The 25,246-nt window shown below is 43.4% G+C and overlaps 1 protein-coding gene across 1 annotated transcript in view; it reads right to left on the bottom strand.

Annotated features, from left to right (window-relative positions):
• Syt9 (synaptotagmin 9) overlaps positions 1-25,246 on the bottom strand; it is a 174,245-nt gene that overhangs the window by 27,698 nt on the left and 121,301 nt on the right.

Raw genomic sequence — 25,246 nt, 5'->3', positions numbered from 1 at the left:
AACCATTATGTGTTCATTCAACCCCAACCACAGAAATCTGGAAATGAATAGAAATGAATGAATTCTTTTGGTTTGTCTATGAAATCTGGTATTGATTCATCATTTTAATGATTCTCACCATTTTACGCCTAACATCTTTATGTCTAACACCTAATAACTTAAAAGAAAAACCCAGTCCTTGAAACTGGTTATTCTTTCTACTTTGCATAATTGGACATCGTTGACTTTCCTCCAGTCAGTGGTTAAGCTCCTCACAACTGCCCTTTTCCTCTTTAGCAGTTTAAGAATTGTTTTTATGTATAAAACAATGTTCAAGGTCCTATATGAAAGACCAGGTAATTCTATAATATACAGAGCAGACATGGTGCCTGTAATCAGACTGGCCTGTGGCTTCTGGGTTATCCTGCACTTGACTTTTAATTAAACAGCAATCCAGTCTGAGAAATCAGGAGCTTCATCTGGAGGTGAATAATCTGGGTTAAGTGAACATGCTACAGTGGGAGAGAGTGCACATGAACCACTAACAATAGCTGAGCTGGACAGAGACGCTTGCCCCCGTCAGCCCTACAGCCCCGCAGGCATTCAGCATTCCTGGGGTACTTTCCATGGTTACAGGTTGTGCTTCTCTGTGATTTATTCATAGCATACCCCCAAATATGGGTTCTGAGTTCTTTCCTTGCCACACAGACCTCTTGCTAGGTATGAATTGGATAGAACACAGCATAAGGTAACATCAGAACTGTTATTAAACAAACTGTCTACTCAGCTATCGGGATGAAATCAGCATGTGCCTTAGTCTGGCAGAGTGTCAGACACCTGTTCAGAGATATTTGCTTTATTCAAGAAATGAGTCTGAAAATGCTGTGAAGGAAGAAGCCGCTATGATGAGCATAAACATGGAATAGCGGAACGCCACGGACTTCAAACCCTCCCTCAAAGGGGAAAGGGAGGCCAACTTCATGTTCTCTCTTTTAAGTCAGGATTTTGGGCAGTAGAATGGTGAGAAGAGACAAAACACTGAACAAATCTCAGCTTTCAGGGGTAGGTAGGTACTCCAGCAGAATCCATTCATGCCATCCATCCAGCTTGTCTACTCTTATGCAGCCACTTTTATTCTTTCTTCTTACTGGGTCACATATTTTATTCCTCAGTGTGTGAACCTTGAATGGTAGTGATTGGCCCTTAATATTTACTGGAAGAATGCATTCATAATCCCAAGGTACTTGCACTGGTATCAATGGCCAGGGGAGGGCAGCAAAGGGTAGTAGAGTTTGTGAACATAACAGGGCTCCCCAACCTCTGCTTCTTCCTGCCAGCTTTGTGCTCTTTTTTAGATAGATGCTTAGCATTGATGCAAGGGTCCCATAACTAACATTGACTACTTGCAGCATTGAGGGTGCTAGGACTGGAGAAAAACTGCTCACAAGCGTCCATTGAATCTTAGTGTTATAAAGGAGGGAAACCACTTGAGTGAAAGCTGGAGAAGCCAGTGTCCAGTGCCGAGATATGCAGGGAGTTGAAATCCAGAATTCCACAGGAGGTAGGCTAGCATTATAGGCTTGGTTCTCTTCCATAGACAGAGTACAGGGATTTAGAGAAAAAGCTTTCTGTCTTCCATATTCACCAGAGGAAAGAGTGTTGACAGCCATATGCAGAGAGGTGACAGGCAGTGGGCAACAGCCATCTCTTGTCTGAAAAGATTCCATGGAACCTGCCTACCGGTATGGGAGGGGCTTGCATCTTTCCTTTACTTGCTGCTACATGGCACCCATGCTGGCTTGAGTCTCTTGGGATGCCATGATGGACTCTCAAGTTGAGGGTAAACTTTGAATTGACAGGGAGAATCAGCTGGAAGGTTCAACAGGTCTTGCCAGGGAAGGTGCTTTTAATGGTGTCTAAGAAGGCAATTCATCTTCATGTTTGGGTCTTTTTTGTTCACATTGTTTCAATAACCAGCAAGTTCATGGCCATGAAATGTAAAAACAAAGTCTGACAGGGGCCTGAGGAGGTTTTCCCTGGTTCCTAAGTGAGAGCTCCAGGAAGTATAGTATCACCATTTACTCTGGACTTGATGTCTACTGTTAATAGCACTCGTTTGAAGATGAAACAAAGAAAAGATGTCCATCATCTTGCCATCATCCTCAGCTATTGAATCCTCCACCCCTCAGCTCTTATTATCTCTCTGGCAAGATAATACATTTTCTCCTTGCTTAATCTATGGGTTTTTTTTTTTTGTAGAATTTCTGTTGTTTATATCAGAAGTAACCCAATGACTATATCTCACAGTAAAACCAAATAGATGACTTGTCAGATACCATATTCTTAACAAAAGAAAACTTCCAGGAACTTTGTTTTTCGTCATGACTCACTAGATGGTTCTCTGCACTAGACTGATGGCTTGCTTTGGGAATTTAAATTTTTCCTGAATATTCTCGTATGGATAATTTCTGCTCAGCCCCACACTTCAGCTTTTCAAGGAGTTTTCAACATCAGATGCATATCTTTCTAGGAAGTACTTCCCATTCATACATGTGTATTTCTAAATGGTCTGCTGGCCTGTTTGCTTGAACACTAGTAATGCCTACAAGGATGAAACACTGCCCTGGGATATTCTGCCTATTCTCTCTGAAGAACACATTCATACATATTTCAAATAGATGAGCTTTCCGTCTTATCTCCTGTCATTTACTGGACACTTCTTGTTTAAGGTTCTCCCCCATATCCACCTTAATGAGTGGTGCGGGAGAATTGTCTGTATTCTGTCAATCATGTTTTAAATAAACTCTGATTGGCCAGGCAGGAAGTATAGTTGGGAAAACCAGACAGGAAGTAGAAATGATGCAATGAAAACAGGAGAATTCTAGGAAGAAGGAAGCCCATTCCTCCACCACTCCTGCCCAGACCACCGAGAAGCAAGATGGAACCTGCCGGCTGAGAAAGGTATTGAGCCATGTGGCTAACGTAGATAAGAACAATGGGTTAATATAAGCTACAAGAATTAACAAGAAGCCTGAACTAATGGGCCAATCAGTTTATAATCTTATGGAGATCTCTGTGTGATTTTCTTTGGGGCTTGCCGGCTGTGGGGAACTGGGAAGGACATAAACCCCAACAAGCAGGCCCCATTTGTGTTACAAATGACATTCATATGAAATGGTATCATGGGTTATTTGATTCTGTAGGTTCCCTATCTCCTAATATCAGGTTTTAATATTGATGAAGTGAGCTGACCAATCTCTGAGAAGCAGAGTCCTATGTCTTTGTAATATGATCTGTGTTCTTGGATACCAATGATTCATTTTGTTGTCTGAGAGTCAAGATACTGGAGGAAGCTTTGTGAACAGAACTCCAGCAGCACAGGAAGTAATCCCAAGATTCGATAGACGGGACTTGATGAAATTAAAACGTTCATGTACAGAACTATAACAATCAGCAGAGCACATAGCCCACAGAATGGAAGAAAGTTTTTATCAATGCATAATGTATACCTGGAAAGTGAGCTAATATCCAAAATTTATAGAGAACGGCAAAAATTCAGCAACAGAATATCAATAACATCTGCCAAGCTACACGTGGCCCAATGAAAAGGACATTTCTCAAAAGAAACCCTACAGCCACAAATCATCATCTCTGATTACTGCTCAGTGCTCCAGAGTTGCAAAGGGCGATATGCGGGAAGAATGAGAATACCACCTGCATCGTGAGTTTGTCATGTTTTCAACTGTATTGTGAATCCATCATTGTTCAACAGAAACTAAGCAAGCCAAACCCAATCCAACCCCACCTCTGAAGACACATTCATGCTCTCTCCTATGGGTTTTTCTGTGTCTATAATACGCAGTGAGCATGACCAGTTTTAGCAAACTCCACTGTACTTATTCATCAGCAGGAAGGCTTCTTGCTTTGGGACACAGTTAGTTTGCATCTCTGTCTCTGTGTCCCTTTTTATTCCCTTCCTTCCTTCCTTTTTTGTAGCCCAGGTTGATCCTGGAACTCCTGATTCTGCCTCTACCTCCTGAGTGCTGGGATTATAGGCATTTGTCACCATACCCTGCTTCTGTATAAGATTCTGGAGAGGAGCCCAGGGCTTTGTACAGGAGGTAAGCTAAGCACTCTAACAACTGAGCCATATACCCAGTTCCCAAGAGTTTCTTCATGTATCACAACAAAACATTATTAGTAGAGATCTTTTTAGCTTGTCTCCATGCAGCTTTATTCCCACTGTGGTGGAGATCTCTCAGCTGCTGCTATTGCAGACAATATGATGAATCTCATCTCTGCTTGTGTTATTCTGCTTTTTCTAGTTTTTTTCCTACTCATGAGATCACCATCATTGAAGGTTTCATCTTCAGCATAGTTAGACTACAGAATACTATGTATAAACAAGTGTCTAGAGAAAACACTTGTGTCTCTTTGGCTTCTGGACATGCCCAAACCCACACTAGTTCTGGTGAGTGCTTGGGTTGCAAGGACTACATGTTCATTCATGAGTGCTTAATATACATTTGGATGGCTTGGTTAAGATGACTTAAATACTCATTAATAATAATAGCAGTGATTCTTACAGAAGCCTCACAGAAGGACTCACGATGGAAATGGCTGCAGGAGTTCTCTTTGCCATCCAAGATCATCTCCAGGACCTTAGCATCAGAACCTGTAGTGCTCTGAAGTAGCCTCTGCTCTTAAGAAGACTAAGTTTTCCTAGTTTATTTCTTCTCTGTCCTCCTTCTACCTCTTATGTTCTTCATCCACTAGTTTTTATACATTTCTTCTCATTATAGTTCTGTGATGTCTGCAATTTATCTTCCATCATGACCTTTAAGCCTTTTCAATTCTCTCTGTAAAGCTAATGATTTCAATTTCTGGTTCTGCTGATGCCTCATTGGTCATGTTCATGATGTTTCCAAAGCTTGCTGATATAACACAATTGTCTCAATGAGCCATGGGGTATCAAACTGTATCATAAGTCACAGGGAAGCTCACAAAGTGGCTGCTAGAAATGTGACCCTTCATCTGTGGTCAGGCACAATACTTGAGATAGGTTTAGAGATAGGTTTAGAGATGCCTCTTCATCCAGGAGAGTGAGGTCTTGCCATGTACAGGAGAGGCTGAGCAGGTACTGTGGGTCACATGGTCCAGGATGGACTCGTCTCTCATATTCTCTGTGCACTAATCCTCATTCCCCTGCTCATCTTCATCATTCTGTAGCTCATAGTTTCTCATCTCAGTGTTAAGCCTGTCTTTGACTTGATGTTGTTTGCAGTTCCTGCAGTGGAGTGTGATGTCTAAAATGCTTCCTAAAATGCTTCTAGAGTAGCCTCAGCCTGTATGGTCCAGTGTTCCAGAGCAGTGTTTCTGAGGCTGCTTCCTGAGTGGTATAGGAACCTTGAGATGAGAAGGTTGCTTTAATTCTACCTGGCCCCCATAAGGATTCTCCTTAGCCACTTTTCTGGTTTCTCAGGATGTTGATATTCACATTTTAAACTATATATAGGTCTCATATCATCAGAGAATAGTGAACTGAGTGATTTTTTTCCTTTCTTCTATAAAATATATTTGCCTGCAGGCTCTTACTGGTCAGTATAAATCCAATCTATATGCTTTCTTCCATTCTCCGCTGGTATCTTGTGCTCCCTACTGAACTGGAGTTTCATAAACATTTTTTTTTCAGACTGATTCCTCTTCTGAATGTCTTTGGAGTTATCCAGTTGAAATCAAGAGGCCCAATGGCTGCTTTATAACTGGTGAAGGTTGTCTCTTGCATCAGCACCAGGCTTTTAGGATTTTAGAACAAATGCTCAAAGCCTGCGCACAGCTGGACTTGTTGAACATGAATGCAAGTGTGGGCTGGGAAGCAGACCTGGGAGGAGATGACTTAGCAGGAAAAACATTTCTGTGTCAAGAGCTGATGCTGAAATCAGAGATGAAGTCTGAACAAAAATGTGACATCCAAGAGTGAGGGGTGGGGTGTGGGAGGTCCATGGGACCACAGTGCACATGAGGTTTGACTGAGGAGTGCAGCATGGGAGAGATGGGTCATTCTAGACAGTATGAAAAGGCACATGAGAAAACAAGTGCAGGCAGGTCTAGAGCAGTGGTTCTCAGCCTTTCTAATACCGAGATACCTTAGTGCAGTTCCTCATGCTGTGGTGACCCCAGCCACAAAATTAGTCTCACTGCTACCTCATAACTTTAACTTTGCTACTACCATGAATCGTAATATAAATATTTGATATGCACGGTATCAGCTATGTGACCCTCAAAGGGGTCATGACCTACAAGTTGAGAACCACTGGTCTAGAAGCTGGCAAAAGGCCCAGTAGGACCAAGGCAGAACAGCCCTTTCAGTGCTAGATGGAAGAGGACAGAGCCGCTTCCATGACACTAGACTGTGTAGTAATTGTATGGAGATAACCCAGGTAACTAGGAAGCCTGGGGGACAGGAGGCAGGTGGCATCCTAGTCCAGCACTTGGGGAAGTCCTAGGTAGGTACTACATAATGCTGAGTTCCTTGCTCCTGGGTCAGATGAGGCAGAGTGGGTACATCCTAAAACTTCTCATAGAATAACAGTTACATATGCCACGGAAGCAAGATGGTATCACGATGGGCCTGTTAGGGGAGGGGCAGGGCATCGTACACACTGTAAAGAGAAATGAGCAGTCTCTGGGTAGAACCACACAGAAGCATCCCCTCTTTCTTTTGTATCAACCCAGTCTCTCCTATTGGTCTTTTCTTATTCAATGTAATCTTAACATTTCTTACTTTCGTGAGGGAAAACTCATCTCTCTCCCACTACCCTTTTTCCTAACCCATCTCCTGCATGTCCTCTTCCCATCAAGACACCTGAAGGAATTACGGATAGCCATGGACTCCACCTCCTCACTTTCCAATTCCACATCCTTGTCTCTCACTCTCCAATTATGAAGCCTGCAGATACCATCACTCTTCAAGGAGAGGCCACCACCGAAGTTCTTTTTTTTCTTTTCATATTTTTTTTTATTAAAAATTGCCATCTCCTCCCCTCCTCCTCCTCCTTCCCTCCCCTCCCCTCCACCCACACCCCCACTCCCTCCCTCTTGAGGCCAAACAGCCATCAGGGTTCTCTACACTATGTTGAGTCCAAGGTCCTCCCAACTCCCCCCAGGTCCAGGAAGGTGAGCAACCAAACTGACAAGGCTCACACAGAGCCCGTCCATGTCGTAGAGACCAAGCCCATCGCCATTGTCCTTGGCTCCTCGGTCAGCCTCCACCATCAGCCACCCTCAGAGAGTCCGATTTGGTCGCATGTTCCATCAGTCCCATTCCAAGTGGACTTGGTGGTCTCCCATTAGTTCTGTCCTGCCGTCTCAGTGGGTGAACGCATCCCTCATGGTTCTGACTTTCTTTCTCATGATCTCTCTCCATCCGCTCCTCATCAGAACTTTGGGAGCTCAGTCTGGTGCTCCAATGTGGGGCTCTGTCTCTATCTCCATCCATCGCCAGGTGAAGGTTAAGGCTCACAGTGAGCCCGTCCATGCTGTAGAGTTCACATTCATTGCCGTTGTCCTTGGTTTCTCAGTCCTCCTCCACCGTCAGCCACATTCAGAGAGCCCGGTTTGGTCCCCTGTTCCATCAGTTCCATTCCAACTGGACTTGGTGGTCTCCCGTTAGATCTGTCCCACCGTCTCAATGGGTAAACGCACTCCTCACGGTCCTGACTTCCTTGCTCATGATCTCCCTCCTTTTGCTCCTCATCGGGACCTTGGGAGCTCAGTCCGGCGCTCCTATGTGGGGCTCTGTCATTTTCTCCATCCAATGCCAGACCACCGAACTTCTGTAGTCAGTCCAGCCTGTGCTCAGGATGACAAGAGGCTTGAGGATAGGACCTGATGTTGAGGAATAATTTTATGTGTATGTGAGGGTACTATGTGTGTACATGCACAGTCATGTTTACACCAGCACATATGCATCGTGCATACGGAGGCAAGAAGACAACCTCAGGTGTTTTTGTTTTTTGTTGGCCACCTTCCCCCATTCTTCTTTTGAGATAGTCTCTCATTTGGCCTGGAGCTTTCCAAGTAGGCTAGATTTAGCTGGCCAGAGACAGGAATCCACCTGTCTCAGTTTCCCCAGCATTGGCATCCTAAGCACATATTACCATGTCTAGCCATTTAAATGGGTTCTGGGGACCAAACACAGTCCTCATGCTCTCAGGGCAAACATTTGACTAAGGTATTTCATTAGCCCATGGATGATTTTAAAATATCAAACTGAAATAGAAGTTTACTTGAGCAGATTTCAGGCTATTAATTTGCATCGTCTTTTGTGTATAGTACTATTAATGTAATCTGTGTATCTTTCCCTAGCCTCTGCTCTTTTACCAACTATGACAGTCTTGTCTGCCTAAGATCTTGAGAATTGTTGATGCTCTTCCAGAATTTTTTCTAGTCTACATTCTTGTACTCATCTGGGAGAGGTGGCAAGATCTGGCCCATACCAGTCTGAATTGAGGTCCTTTCTCTTCACATTAAGGCCACAGCTGAGTCGGAAGCCATCTAGCACTGATACACAGGCTGTTCAAACAAACCACAGTCTCTCTTAGTTCAGGAAAAGCTTTCCAGCCAAGTACTCAGCTTTCTGACATGCTCTTTGCCAAGGGATCTTATTTAGAGCCTAATTGGTCTTTGGTTAGCTGATTACTGGCACATTTTCATTGAAACAAAATAATTAGTGAACCAGCCTGCCACTCACTGTATGGAGCACTTTGTATGTGTGTGTGTGTGTGTGTGTGTGTGTGTGTGTGTGTGTGTGTGTGCATATTCCTGTGTCTTTGTAAGAAGGTGATGGTTAAAATCTAGGTAACTTGTATGTACTTGATGTGTCTTTGAGAGGGGCATCTTTTTATTTATTTATTTTTATTGCTTTATAAATAAACCATTCAAAAATTCCACTCCTCCCCTCCTCCCATTTCCCTCCTGCTCCCTCACTCACCCTCCACTCTTCCCCTCCAGTCCTAAGGGAGGTCAGGGTACCCTGCCCTGTGGGAAGTCCAAGGCCCTCCCCCCTCCATCCAGGCTTAGGAAGGTATGCATCCAAATAGACTAGGATCCCAAAAAGCCAGTACATGCAGTAGAGACAAATTCCAGTGCCATTATTGGTTTCTCAATCTGGAGAGGGGCATCTTTTTGAAGGACAACACACCAATCCTCCTTAATCTTCCCTTTCTCCTGTCAGTCACTTCCACCCTTTTCAACCTTTACTCTCGGCCCCCATCCCTGCCATTGTAGTCTGGGAAACAGCAGGAGCATCCATCTGGCCAACACTGAGATCTGGCTACTATCCCACACTCCCCCTCTCTCTGACTTTCCATCTGATGTCAGCTCATCGCCATCAAGGGCAGTCTACTTCTGCCTTTCTTCGGCTTCAGCACACCCCTCTCGATGCTGCTGGCATCTGTCTCCAGCCTCCTGTCCATCTCCTCCCCATGCTCGCTACGGTCCCATTAAGAAAGCATGTCATCATTCACCTTAAAAATCATTCCAAAGTTCCAACAGAAAGTACATACTCCACCATGCCTTCCTGGTACTGTTTGTGTCCCCTCGACAACCCGGGTGTTCAGTCATTTCATCTGCCGTCCTAGGTTCTGCTCCTCTCCTTTCAAAACTCTGCCTCTGAATGGAAAGATCCCTCTTTTCCCTCCTCTTTGCTGAACAGAGTTCTTACACATTTCCAAAAGCCTGCTCAAACAGTGTCAGCACATGTCTGCTCACAGCTCTCCCCATCCTCCCTTACACACCACGAACACACCCATTATGTAATTGGTCATATTACACTGGAACAGTTTACTGCCCATCTACCTGCCCAGCCTCCTGGAGCGCCAGTACTTAGTCCTCACCCCTGCAGCTTCAGCACTCAGTGTTTTGTCTGACCCTAGCAGGGTGAAGGAGACCTGTGGAAAGAGCTCTTTCATAGCAGGTAGGGAGTAACGTCAACAGAAATCGACACTTCTTCCTTCTCTGGCTCTAAAACGTGTTTCTTCAATGACAAACACACAGTTGGTATCTCTATGCTGTTTGACATCTAAGCCAACGTTCACAAACCATGGGTCATGACCCTCACAAGGGCCACATATCAGATATCTTGTATATCAGATGTTTACTTTATGATTCACAACAGTAGCAAAATTAGTTATGAAGTAGTCATGAAAGTAATTTTGTGGCTGGGGGTCACCACCACATGAGAAAATGTATTAAAGAGTTGTAGCATTAGAAAGGCTGAGAACCACTGATGTAGTAAGTCCAGCCCCACAGCAAAGGTTTCATATTTGTGGTAAAACAACTTACTTGAGTTCATGAAAAGTTGGTAATACAAATACAGGCATGCAGCATCCTATTTAGATGATGTTGATTCTTGGTGAATGCCTGTGATGCAAAGCCTGGAATTTTGGAATTTCTTAGGAAAGGTTAGAAAACACAGCATCAAAAATGTGTGCATTCTATCTTTTGTTGTTGGGGATCTAACCAAGGACCGTGCAATGTTCCCATTCCAGGTGTATATATACACTTGATCATGATTCAATTCCTCATCTCCCCCATTACAGGCCCATTTAGGAACAAAACTGAATCTGCTTCTCCGAATGTATGCAATTTTTGCACTGAAAATATTTACCCATTGCTGGATATGTGAAATTCATTTAATGATTCTAACAAGCATTCCTTTTAAAACTGAAATAAAAATGCAAAGAACCCAAACACACTACATACATGAACATTTTTCACTGAACCTTTAAAAATGTTTGATAGTTATGTATCTATAATAATGTCAAATATTTCTTTTTTTCCTTTTCTTCCTCATTTTTTCTTTTACTTTTCTTGGGGGGAGCTCGTTATTAGCACAGGCTGTCTCAGCCTCCTCACAGATAAGACTATAGGCGCATAGTACCATGCCCTGCTTAAATGTGTCTCTCACTGTGGATCAGAGGCAAGCCGAACTGAGGAACAGATATATCTCACTCTATTCCAGGTGCGATGGAAACTTGCTCCAACATTGTGCTACAGCCTACATTTCAGAGACTAAGTTCTCTGCGAACCACTGAAAACTCCAAAAGGGAGCAGGAAAAGAGAGGGGGTAGAGGAAGGGGGAAGGATGTAAGGAGCGGAGGAGCTGGGGAGGAAGAGGGGAGTGAAAGAGACCCCTGGAGTAAGTCCAGGAAGTCGCCCTTGTCTGAGTGCTCTGCAGTAACACCGTGGGCAGAAGATTAGCTGCTGGGGTGAGGGATGCAGCTGAGCTGGCGAAGCTCCCACCCAGCTGGCATGTGCAGGGCTCAACGCTTGATCTTTATCACCGAAGAAAAATAAAATAAAAACATAAAAATCGTAAGCATTGCGTGGTGGCACACCCCTGTAGTCAATCTCAGCACTCAGGAAGCAGAGCCTGGGGAATCATGGGCTCAAGGTCAACCTGAGAGACACTGTCTTGAAAAACCAGTGGGTGGAAGGAGAAGAAAAATTATATTTCCTGGGCTGAAAAAGGAAAGACACTCGCTGAGCATAATTTATTTCCACATCCTTTGTCAATCCCTTTCCTATGTGCACCATCTAATTACAACGGGTGCTTCCAGCTTGGCACTAATGCTCCTGTTGACAGGACGGAGCTGATCCTCAGAGAAATCAGGTAACTTGCTCAAGCTCAGCAGCTCTAAGTGGCAGAGCTGGCACAAGACTCTCCCTGTTAGACACCAGTGACAACAGCATACGGAGTAGCCCACCGGGATGTTTTTTTGGGCCACGGATTTCTCTCTGATTAAATGAGTTTATGTTCTCAGTTTCTAGTTGCTTCAATCACAGTAGTGATTGCATGGATCTGTCTTACACATTTCTATTTCAAATCAGACTTTAGGAATGAATTCAAAGAGAACCTAAACAGTTATGGTTAGGTAATGGGAGGGGTATGTTCTTCAGTGGCATACCCACTGTCAAGATGGCCATGATCTGGTAAGCAGTCCTAATCAAACTCACTGAGTCACTTAAATAGATACTGAAAATAGGAAGGCATTGGAGAGAGAAAGGATTAGTGGGAACAAAAGGGGTACATGAGAGGTAACTGGGGAAAGGATAAATATGATCAAAATGTGTTTTATATATATTATTTTTATATATTATATTATAAATATAATGAAACACATTGTTACATAATTAATATATGTTAATACAAATTTAAATAATTCCATGCCTTGAGGCTGGTGGCTGTTCTAGTCCTTGTCTGTCTTCCACATCTACTCTACTCTTTCTTCAGTTTCTTCAGTCACATGAAGTAGTCTCATGTAGCAACCCCAAGTTCACCACAATAGCTACCCAGCAAACGAATCCCATTAGTCACATAACCTTCCCCCACCCCCAAAAGAGGGCATATATTGTTCTCTGAGCACGGAAGGGCTAGAGTTACAGGGAGATCAGCGCTCAGCTTCTCATTTCTTCTAGGATGGGACTGAGTGCAGCCTGGACTCTGGTCCAGATCTACTGTTCAATGCTTTGCTTCCACATTACCTTATCTAACAGAGGGCTCATTTGTGGAACTTATGGTTCTTCCACTCTGTATTTTCTTAGTGTTCTACTTCCACTAAAGCACATCATAATCATGTAACAGAACAATGTCTGTAGCTTCATCACTAGGGCCTGTGATGTCCTTAGCACAGAATCTTAACTGATGGAGCTGCCTTAGTTCTAATCAGAAAGCAGTTGGTTACCCATATCACAGAGTTGCCACTACTGCACCACTGAGCATTACTTGCCTGGAAGGCCAATGCTGTATTCTGGGTTCACAGCTGTTGATGACTTTCCTCCTTTAGCGCTGTTTATAGAGCTCAGCACCATTTATTTTTATTTATTTTATATTTATTTGCTCAATTTCAGCTATTGATGAAGCTTTATACTTAACAGGGCAGTGCCCTGGGCACCCATGAATTAAGACACAATCTGTGATGATGGGGAGGCTCTATGTCTGTGCTTTGGGGCTTGAGAGAATTATTGGCTGAAAGCAGTAAGAGGACCATCTTCTGAACTGAGTAGTCCTGAAATACTCCCCTGTGATTCAAAAGTCCTTTCTTCCCTATTATTCCCTTTCTTACATTTCAAGCAGCTCCTCTGACAGCAGCAACTGGAGCTAAAAGTGATTCTCCTATAACAAGGAGAGGCTTTCCCAAGGTCTTTGCTATTAACTCTTTTATGCTCACTGCTGTGTTAGAAGCAAAAAGCTGATGTGGCGGTACGCCATGGGTAAGGACTTAGATTTTGCCATACTTGAAGAAGTGATGTCTATGGGTCTGATTTTCCTTTGTTACACTGAGAGTATAGGGTTTCACTCAGTTATGATTTCTTTCTCATTCCTATGAGAAATTCTATCTGGTATGAGATTTCTATCTAGGTATGCCTGTAGTCACATATGTTGGTCTAATACTTGAAAAGTAACAAGTGCCACGCTATTTGTAAATAGTAACAACGTAAGAACCATTGGCTCTAATCCAAGAAGTGACTATTCTGCAACTCCTTTGAACACAAAATTTAAAATACAGTCGAGAGATTAAATTCTATGACCTCTACTAGAAACCCAGGTACATGTTGCCCTGCAGGCTCAAGGTAGAAAGAGAGGGCTGCTCTCCTATGCTACACTTCATGCTTTGGGGTCATGTGATATAATCTTCCATAGCCCAGGGGCCTTGATGGTCAACTCATTCCTGGACCTTGTGTAGTAAACTGAGAAGCACTCCAATACAGTCCAGTTCTACATCCAGGGTGACCCAGCCTGATAGGCCAGGGTCCTCTATGCAAGGTCCTTAGAGTGTGCAGCAAAAAGGTCATCTGTCTCCTTCTAGGAGGTCATTTCTTCTAGAAGGAGGCTTACTCATCCCCCTGCAAAGAAAGGTCTAGAAATAGGCTACAAAAGGATCATGTTCGGTATTGTGTTGATGAACTCTGGATGTCTATCTAGAGCAATTCAACTTTCTCTTAGCAAGGAGTTATTTCCTAGCCAAGTCATCCTTGTTTCTTAATGTGACTGTGGACACAAATAATAAGGAGGGTTCTTTGGTCTTCTCGGCTTCAAAGTACCATGTCTAAGATGCAGAAATTTACCACCCATAGTCTGGAGTCTACAAAGTTCAAGATCAAGGATCCAGTGCTTTGGTGTCTTGTGAGGGTTAGCTCTAAGCCTTCAAAGGCCACGACCTTCTCGCTGTGTCCTTATGTGATAGACTTCTATTGTAAGGCTCTAGTTCTACCCACGGGGGCAGAGACCCCTCACTTATCACCCCTACCTTTTTAGCAATACTGAATTGGAGATCCGATTTTAACAAGATTTCTTTCTTCTTCTTCTTCTTTTTTTTTTTTGAAAAAACAAACATTTAGTCCCTGACAGAGATAAAATGTAGATAAGGCCCAGAGAAAAATACAAACAGATGTTGGTTTCTTTGGATCCAAATTTCCATGTCCCCTGCAGAGACTTCATTAAGCATTAATAACATTCAGGAAAATCCTGAATGTTTACATAGTACAGTTTGTAGTCAGTCTTAATATTTTTGGATGGCATTTACTAGCTTGATTGGTTTTATGACCTTTCTCTAGTCAACTATCAATCTGAACATTTATTTGTCAATATTAAAGTATGTAAGCAGGTGACATTCAGATCCTCAGCCACATGGAGCAAAGCTATTTTGATGTTTCCTGTGTCATACAGAATGCTTGTTTTGGGCAGTCAGCGTGTGATGCACCATTGCACAGCAGGCACCTGAAACTGCAGATCGCTTTATGTAATTGGCCACAATCTGTGAAGTTTTACTTGGCTTTGAGGAAACTCTCCTTTAAGATTTTAAATTGTAAATGTTATCAGACATCATGTCCCAAATTGTACCTAAAATGCGTGGAAGGTGTTCTTCTACCATTCCCGATGGCCAGCTTTCAACACAGCAGGGATTTATTTCAAAATCAAGCGACAGGAGTAAAATAGAAAGTTACTAAAGGTACTAATGCTGAATAATTTTCAACTTTTAATTACATTTATTGTGTGTATGTGTGTGAATGTGCGTGTGTGCATGTATGTGTTAAGTGAATAGGGAGTATACACGTACCACAGCATGCTTGTGGATGTGAGAAGACAATTTACAAGAGTTTCATTCTCTCCTTCTGAGGGTTGTGTCCTGGGAGTTAAACATAGGTTATCAAGCTTGGAAGCAAGTGTCTTTCCCAGCTAAGCTATCTTGCTTGCTCATCTTTCACTTTCATTCTAAATATGGGGAAGGGGATGGAGAAAAGTGGGCACACGACTGATCTGAGAAACTGCGTTTCTCAACACAGGGAGCAATCCTAAATGGAGAACTTCTGTACGCCCTTCAGAACCATGTATGATTTGAATTCCCCCTGAAAAGTATCACACAGAAACAAAAGGAGAACTGGTTTTTCCTTAACTGTAAACAACATTCATGTTTCCTGAGAGTGGGATGTCTTGCTTTTAGCCATGTTGGTGTCAAATGCAAGCTGTTACTTGCATATCAATGATTATTTCATTAGGAAAGCTTGCAGAGGGTTTACCATGTGCCAATAGATTTGTTAGGACTAGGCAAACACCAGTGACAGAAAATGGATCTCAGGGCGACCAACACCACCTGCGCCATTTCTCTCACACATTTTGTCAGATTTTGGAATAACAATTGTGGTTGTTTGAAAGAAAATGGCCCCCAAAAGGAGTGGCACTATTGGGAGGTGTGGCCCTAGTGGAGGCAGTGTGTCACTGTGAGGGTGGGCTTTGAGGTCAAGCTTCCCTCGGTGTGACTGTCAGTTCACTCCTTATTTCCTGCAAGATGTAGGACTTTCAGCTCCAGCACCACACCTGCCTGTACAACAACATGCTCCCCGCCATGATGATAATGGACTGGATTTCTGTATTGCAGGAAAGCCACCTCAATTAAATGTTTTCCTTATAAGAGTTGCCATGATCATTGTTTCTATTCACAGCAATAAAACCCCAAACTAGGACAACAAGAAATCAGGCTCTTCCATTACTGGTGGAAACAAGTTTAGCTTTATCCTATCAGCCAGTGATATTGGTGGCCTGTGGGAAGAAGCATTTGACAGGGTTATCTCCTGGAAGCCTCCTTTTTAGGAACAGTAGCCTCTTGGAATGACCTGTGTCAGGTGCTCCACTTTTGCCCTTGGTTCCTGTCCCAGGCAAGGGACAGTCCTCCCCCAAATGACTACCAGGTTAGCATCTGCAAGCGGCTCTTTCAGGAGTGTCATGAATCACTGATTAACTTCGTCTGGGAAGAAAGAAGCCATTCACCCTATGTGTCAGCGAGTGCCTTCTGAATGCTGTTCTGGAGTGGGCATTGCGGAAGCGTAAACGTCTTGTCATCTACCTTCTGTAGAGTAACTTAGATCATAGCGCAGTGGACAGAAGGGGCCACAGCAAGGCCACTTGTGAAAAAGAGGGCTGCCGAGGCACAGTTAGCTTTCTCCTCAGCAGCAGTGTCAGCTTCCATCAAACGGCTATCACCTTTTACAGCTGTACTGTTTATTTTGAGGGCTCCTGTGTTTTGTGTGAACCATGTCTCTACAGACCTTTGAGAATGCTTCTGATTTTGTGTCTTCTCTGAAAAATGAGAAAATACTCAACATCCTTCTCCTTCCAAATAGTTCCATAGAAGAAGTCAGAGCTGCTTGTGAAAGTCTCAGTTGTCTTGGCTTGGTTGACCACACTCTTCCACTGGCTGGAAACACAGTGCTTCCCTAACATTAGCTGTGCCCACTCATCCAAACTGTTTTCTGACCGTGTAACACCCACTGGCACAGGTTCTAACATGTGAGTTACCGCTCTGAGATCCCAACCATGAAGTGCCATTTTGTAGTCACTGCAGTCGGTGTAGGTACAAGAGCTCCCAAAGTGCTCCTGTTCACTGCTACACTATATCCTACCATTAAAAAAGTTTAATTTTTAGTTCAAAAATTTTCAAAAGAAGGTCTTTCCTACTGTCTAAAAACGCCCCTTTCTTTTCCTCTTCTGCATCTCCATAGATGTTGCATCAAGTCACGCCTTTGTACAAAACTGGAAGTTAAATGTTTTCCTTGTGAGAAAAACCAACTCAAGGGATAATGTCCTTGTCATTTTCCAGTAATTCTCACCCAGGGTACTACTGCTGGCCTCTAGAGTGTCTGTGTGTTAACGTTCTCCTTTTTTTTTTTTCTTTCTTTTTTTTTTAATTTTTCGAGACAGAGTTTCTCTGTTGCTCTGGGGCCTGTCCTGGAACTAGCTCTTGTAGACCAGGCTGGCCTCAAACTCACAGAGACCCACCCTCCCCTGCCTCCTGAGTGCTGGGATTATAGGCATGTGCCACCACTGCCGGGCACAACCTCTCTCTTAAGAAGCAAGTACCAAATACTCTAGGACCCAGACAGTCATATCAATTCAAGGGGAGCCTCATGCTTTACTAAGGACTCTCAGTTGTACTGAATATTATCTTCATTGTTGTCAAAATGCAAAGCCATGGTGACCGGCTGATAAATGGGAAGGATGGAGGAAATGATCTTTGTTCATGTACGTCTAAACGGAGAAGTAATCAAAGCTTGTGGTGAGCACTTCAGATCCAGCTCCTTTAAACGCCTTCTACAGATTCACTCTCAGGAACGTTGACACCTTGGCTGTTTCTACTCTGGATTCCACTGAACGGAGATTCTGCAGTTTCAGCACGCAGGCAACTACTACACACCTCATTTATTTTCCTCACTCATCAGACATAACTCACTATCTTAGCTTTTCCTTGTCTATGAATCATGTCCCCTGCACTGAATTAATACAAAACGAAGGCAAATAATAGTAAACAATCTTAAAGATGGGCCTCCTTGAGGGAAAAAACCCTACTAATCTCCAGATATCTCCTCTACATGTTCAGGTGACACTGTGGCATCTGGGATATAATTCTTAGGTAGGGAAGAATCATGCTATGTCAGAAGGGGAGTTTCTTGAGGATCTTTAGCAGAGCTCCATGAGGACACAGAGGGACCCATCAGGACGTAGGTCGCACATTAATCATAAGAATTTCACTGAGTGCTGGTCAGACACCAGCTATGGAGCTTCATTTCTCCTAGATTAGTTGAGGGTATGCAGTGAAGACATGCCAATTCCAGACGAGAAAGCCTGGGAGCAGGGAGAAGCGATTCTAGTTTAATTAAGTTTGAAACCCTATGTTCAGATGGACTGAAGGAGGAACTAAGTGCAAACGTGGCTCCTGGATTACCATGAACTACAGGAACAAGAGGGAAGATGGTCTGTATCGGCCCGTGATGGCACCCGACTCCACAGCTCCACGTGTCTTTTCCATTCACATCCTTTCTTGAAAACTGATCCTACTGTCTGGCTCTGTCGTGAATAGCAACTTTCCCAGGGTATTTAAGTCTCATGCATCTTTGGGAAGCAGCATGGTTACTCTAATGAGTGTCCCTGTCTTGTCAATACCTTTCTCAAGAACTACACTCCCTACACTGTTGATGGAGTGGGTTATATCTGAGAAATGAGATGTTTTCCATGAGAATATGTAGACTGAAGACTCCATGTGGGCTTTGTTGAACACTAGATAGAAAACTTCTAGATATGCTTTAAAGGGGGACATGGAACTTAAGGCCTCACTTGGTTACTGATGCTTGCTTTGGGTCCTTCAAAGCTCTATATAGCCTCACTGAATCTAAGGAAGACAAAGAGGACTCTGGTCATTTCAAGATGCCCTACACTATCCCATTGTCCTGAGGAAAAGGTGTAGCAGGCTTAATCAGGTGATCTCAGCAGTCAGCCATACTGGAATATAACCTTTCTGGCCTGATGAACTTGTCTGTACAAAGACAAAGAATTGGAAGAGAAAGACGGATCCACAATGAGCACCCTAGTATAGAATTATTAACATATATTATAATTATATAAATACATGTATTACAATAATATAAATGGTGTTATTATGATGGAGGAGAGTTATCTGTCTATATTACTTTCATTGGTTAATTAATAAAGAAACTGCCTTGGCCCTTTAAGAAACAGAAAATTAGGTAGGTGGAGTAAACAGAACAGAATGCTGGGTAGAAGGCAGTGGGACAGACAATTCAGGCAGTCGCCATATGCGGTCGCCATGCTTCTCCTCTCCAAGATGGACGCAGGTTAAGATCTCTCCTGGTAAGCGATCCACCTCGTGGTGCTATATAAATTACTAAATATGGGTTAAAGCAAGATGTGAGAATTAACCAATAAGAGGCTACAGATAATGGGCCAGGCAGTGTTTAAAAGAATACAGTTTCCATGTAATTATTTTGGGTAAAGCTAGCCGGGTGGCGGGACATGGCCCCGCCGCTCCATCTACAGATCGCACCCAACGCTAGCCGGGTGGCGGGACGCAGCCCGCCGCTCCTTTCTACATTATTATTGCATCCTATGAATCAATATAAAACCTTCACAATATATTCTGATTCTCTTTATCATTTCAGAAAAGTAAAACATAATTTAACCAAATGGTATCTGGTTTCCCATAATTCCAAGTCTTAATCCAGACATTATGTAGCACTTCACAGGGAAGCCATGCAAACAAGGAACTTTCCCATGTTAATCTCCTAAAGCTCTGGATGCAGGTGAACCTGACTGTCAGGAGAGTGAGAAGGGGTGAAGACATAACCTGATCAACACCGTCTTATCATGGATACACAGAGGAAGATGCTATGATAAGGGAGCCCTTAGCATTCTGTCATCTCCTGCAGTCCCACGGAAGGGACATTCTTACCTCTAAGTACCGGGAAAACTGCTCTGGGGAGCTTACACAGCTTTCTAAGCTGATGACATTATGAAGAGGAGAGAGAAAGGTACTGGCTGACCTTTGGGTGTCCAGTGAAGCCATACCGAGGCCCAGGGAGAGTAACAGATTTTTGAACTCACTGGTTCTGAAGACTCCATCTGCTACCTGCCCTGGCAATGTCAGGGTATGTTGGATACAGCGGTGAGAAGACAGCCAGGTATCTGCAGTTATCGGGATTCATTTCTAACCTAGTCCCTTGGTCCCTAGCAGCATGGAGTTTCTGTCAGGCCAACCTCTTACACACGAAATCCCAACACATGCTCACTCTTATTCACTCCACCCTGTGATCCATACATACATGTATGTACACACACACACACACACACACACACACACACACACACCAAGAAGCCTAGGATTAAGCAGGTCTTGGTTTAGGAGAGCATAATAGCAGGCTATCTTTAGAGCAGAGTTAAAGGAGAAAGGAAGTAGACCTTAAATCTGTACACCTGAACCAGGTGGTAGTGGTACATGTCTTCAGTCCCAGCATCTGGGAGGCACAGGCAGGTGGGATCTCTGAGTTTGAGGCTAGCCTGGTCTACAGAGTGGGTTCCAGGTCTGCCAGGGCTACACAGAAAAACCATGTCTTAAAATAAAAGCAAAACAAAAAAATCTGTAATCCATGTCCAGTCAAGTATTGAGTGAGCCACTCTTCCAACCTGGGATGATGCTTACTGGTACTCCTAGCTGTCACCAAGAAAAACACATTTCCTTATGTTATAGAGTCCCATGAGGGCACACAGTATCTCACCAGAATATGACGCACAATAATGAGAACTTTACCAAGCACTGGCTAAATGCCAGCCATGGAGGTGCATTTCTCATAGATTAACTTGACCTGTGCTGGGGGTATAGCTCAGTGTCTAGAGTGCCTGCTCAGAAATAAAAATACCTAGGTTCGATCCCCAACACTGTGTAAAATGGTTTTGGTGGTGTGTGCCTATATTCTTAGCACCTATGATGTACAAGGAGATTAGAAGCTCAAGGTCATCCTTGACTGTATACCAAGCTCAAAGGAGGCCTTGGCTATGTGAGCCCCACCTCAACTCTCCCACCCCTTCAAAACTTGAATATTTACAGTGATTCTTTTTTTTTTTTTTTTTCGAGACAGGGTTTCTCTGTGGCTTTGGAGCCTGTCCTGGAACTAGCTCTTGTAGACCAGGCTGGTCTCGAACTCACAGAGATCCGCCTGCCTCTGCCTCCCGAGTGCTGGGATTAAAGGCATGCGCCACCACCGCCCGGCTTTACAGTGATTCTTACAGATAGGCAGTTATGGCAACTTTACAGATAAGAAAAAGTGAAGAACAATTAACCAGCACATGGCTGCACAGCAGTGTGAATCTAGGTCCATCCAACTCCAGCACACATACTTCCCAGACCTGCCCTGTGACCGCCTCCATCCATACGGTGGCTGACAGAGAACAGTTCATCTTCCACTTTCTTTAATCTCATCTGGTACCATTGCCCTAATTTTGCCAGCTACATGTTTATTTTTAAAAGGGAAGGCAGCATTGCCCCTCTAGAGATGGATCACAGAGTTCAAGACATGACTTCAAAGACAGGCAAGAGACCACAGGGAATGAGCAGCCTTACTTGCCTTTCATATCGGGGACATAGGCATTTCATTTCCTTAGTTCCGCTGCAACCATTGAAAAATGGCCATTGTGTTTGCTGAAGTAATTCCAGCCACTGTAGAAATGACTCCCAGGTTTCATTACTTTAACCCTCATGATGCTTATTTCTCAGTTACATAACTGTTGAATACAGGCTTGCAAAATGCTGAGAGCTAAGGGTTTAAGGAGCTCCTCCCAGGGATGTAAGTTGCACAGCCTTCTTCCCTCTGAAGTGGAGGACAGCTCTATGGTGCCTCCTATCCCACAGCTGACATGCCACACCCCACCAAGGGTTACTGTCTGCCAAGGCCACCGAGAAAGTCCTGCTTGGATCAGGACTCATCTCTCATCCCCTGTAGACCTTATTCCTCTCCCAATCTTTGTCACAGAGCTTTGACATTTCTGATTGCAAAGGAGAATTTAAGTCAGAAGTGACTTCCAAGGGTACAAGAAGTAGACTACAGCGGTTCTCACTGCCACTCACCAGTTATCACTGGGCAATTTACTAAGTCCGTGTATGGGTTCCTCTGAGAATTCCACCAGGAGCTGAGGAAATGAGGCATAGGTCCCCTGGCTCTTTCTCAAGCAGCTCACAGGTCTTGAGGTCTCCCTTAGGGATTAATTTTGATGCCAGAAAAGAAAGGTTTAGCTTCTGTGGCCCAGGGGCAGAGATATACTCAGGAACCTGAAAATCAGGGGATCCTAGTCTATCATGGCATATAACTAGTCCCCGTCATGCTTGGAGTCTCTTTCATGCAGCATTCCCGCAGAGGCGGTGGCCCTTGTTTGTAGGCCTGGGCTAGAGCTCCTCTTTCTCGCAGGTGGCCTGCATGTTTACCCCGTCACATTCATGTGACTGTCAAGGGCAGAGAGACCTCTCGGGTGTGTATGTGGGGAGAAGCTGCCTACACTGGGAGAACAGAAGAAAGTTCTCTGCCTGAAACCCACACACCCTTGGTCAGGGGCCTCTGCCTGTTTCCTGGTGCTCCCATTCCCAGCAGCTCTGGCCTCCCGCAAGCTCAAGGGGCACCTCTCTTACGTGTTCTGCTCTTTCTGTGAAGGACAAAGCTTATGGTTATGCACTTTAATGACTCACATTCCATTTCCTCTCCTGGACCAATGAGATGGCAAGTGGGCTAAGGTTCTTGGTTCCAAGTTTGATGTTCTATCTGTAGGACATACTTGGTGTAAGAAACAAGCCAACTCCCCGTAGCTGTGCTCTGGTTTTCACGCATATGCCTTTTCATGGGCACCACCAATCAGTAAATGAATAAATAAGTTTAGTTTTCAAAAGACACTTCTGTTTTGCAGTGTCTATAGGAGCTAAGAAGAAAGTGGCCTCTCGCTCATGTGTGTGCTTCACGTGTCTACATGGCATGTAATCCTCAGAAATGCTCCTCAATCACAATTTGTTTTAGGAGAATGCCCAAATATCTTTGTCAATAAGGAAGGACACACAGAAGAGGAAAGGAGAAGGGACAGGGAAGAAGGTGGGGGAGGGAAAAGTGGCAGGATGGTGGCCAGTATGCATTCTCCCTTTCATGGAAAATAAAGCCCTACTTCTTAGATAGGCACATAATTAAAAAATACATTTATTATGCTCCTCTGAAACTGGACATGTCCAAAGCTCTGAGAAGCAATGTCTTGTGAGATCTCAAAGAGAACTCAGTAAGAAGCACTGTGTGTTCTTTCGACCCTTGCCTTGTTCCATATTTTTGTGACATAAAAGACAAAATGTTTTTGAGTTTAGCAGCTACATTGCATAATGAGTAATTTCTGGGACAGTTAACAAGAAAGATCTGAGAAGTCTAGGCTTCTGTTGACCATGGTGCCGCCCCCTACACTGTCTTCCTTTGGACTTGGTATATGTAAGGAAGAGAGGCATATCCTTTCCACACATTGTTGTTTTGTGCTTTGTTATTTTTATTAAATAAACCTGAGCCTGATGTCAGCCAATAGAAGACTCACAGAGATAGTCCTAGAACAGAGGATTCCCTTTCTGCCTCATGCAGATGCCCTCCAAAAGTCAGCCCAGAGAAGTAGCATGGAGTCAGAAAATCCTGTTCCTTTTAAAAGACAATAAAAATCCAAAAAAAAAAAAATGGAGTACAGACCTAAACAGAGAACTCTCAACAGAGGAATCTAAAACGGCTGAAAGACACTTAAGGAAATGTTCAACATCCTTAGTCATCAGAGAAATGCAAATCAAAACAACTCTGAGATTCCATCTTACACCTGTAAGAATGGCCAAGATCAAAAACACTGATGACAACTTATGCTGGAGAAGTTGTGGGATAAAGGGAACATTTCTGCATTGCTGGTGGGAATGCAAGCTGGTACAGCACCTTTGGATGTCAGTGTGGTGATTTCTCAGAAAATTAGGAAACAACCTTCCTCAAGACCCAGCAATACCACTTTTGGGTATATACCCAAAGGATGCTCAATCGTGCCACAAGGACATGTGCTCAACTATGTTCATAGCAGCTTTGTTTGTCATAGCCAAAACCTGGAAACAACTTAAATGCCCCTCAACTAAAGAATGGATAAGGAAATTGTATATTTACACAATGGAGTACTACACAGCAGAAAAAAATAACATTTTGAATTTTGCAGGCAAATGGGTGGAGCTAGAAAACATTTTGAGTGAGGTAACCTAGACCCAGAAAGACAATTATCACATGTACTCACTCATAAGTGGTTTTTAAACATAAACAAAGAAAGCCAGCCCACAAATCACAATCCCAGAGAACCTAGACAACAATGAAGACCCTAAGAGAGGCATACATGGATCTAGTCTACATGGGAAGAAGAAAAAGACAAGATCTCCTGAGTAAATTTGGAGCATGGTGACCTTGGGAGAGGGTTGAAGGGGAGGGGAGAGGAAGGAAGGGGAGCAGAGAAAAATGTAGAGTTCACTAAAAATCAATTTTAAAAAGACAATAAAAATGAGGGATGATCCTTGACCCAAACACCCTAGGCTGGTGGGAAGAATATACTGAACCTCAGATTTCTGTATTTGCATTTCAATTGTATTTTAATAAATAAAGCTTGCCTGAAGATCTGAGAGTAAATAAGGTTTGTTGGATATGCTAGGCCTATAGGGCGAAGATGCATGCCCCATTGTTGCAGAGGAACTTTAGGTGACTGTCCAGGCAGCCAGCTGTTTCTGTCATTGACTTTTTTTGGAAGTCATTTGCTTGCACATCCTGCTTACTCAGTTAATATTATTTCCTTCTTGGGTCTTTGAGGGATTTGATGACTAGATAGTTATAATTTTCCTTGTTTACCTGATGCAAAAAGTAAGTTATGATACAAAGTAAATTAGGTACAAGACTTTGGACTCACCAAGATAGGATAGATATGGAATATTTTCTCTGAATTTGTCAAATGAAAATGGACTATATTGTTGATATATTTATTGCCTGTATACATTGTACATAGTTATTGTACTTATATTAGTTATAGCCTTCTTTTTCATTTTAGACAAAAGGGGAAATATAGTTGTATTTCAAATGTATTTTAATAAATAAAGCTTGCCTCGTGATCGGGATAGTTAAACAGCCACACTGGTCAGCCTTACAGACCAAAAAGCAATAATATACACTTTTAATCCCAGCAGCCATGCTAGTTTGCCATAAAAACCAGTGGGGTATATTTTTAATCCTAGTGGTGCATGACTTTAATCTCAGTCCTAGAGAGGATTATAAAACGGGAGGAGATAGCTCTCAGACACAATCTCATTCTGCAATTCCTGGAGGCAGAATCATCATTTCGGACTGA

The sequence above is a fragment of the Arvicola amphibius genome, chromosome 1, assembly GCF_903992535.2.
Source record: "Arvicola amphibius chromosome 1, mArvAmp1.2, whole genome shotgun sequence".
Lineage (NCBI taxonomy): Eukaryota > Metazoa > Chordata > Mammalia > Rodentia > Cricetidae > Arvicola > Arvicola amphibius.
This window is presented reverse-complemented; position numbering and strand designations above follow the sequence as displayed.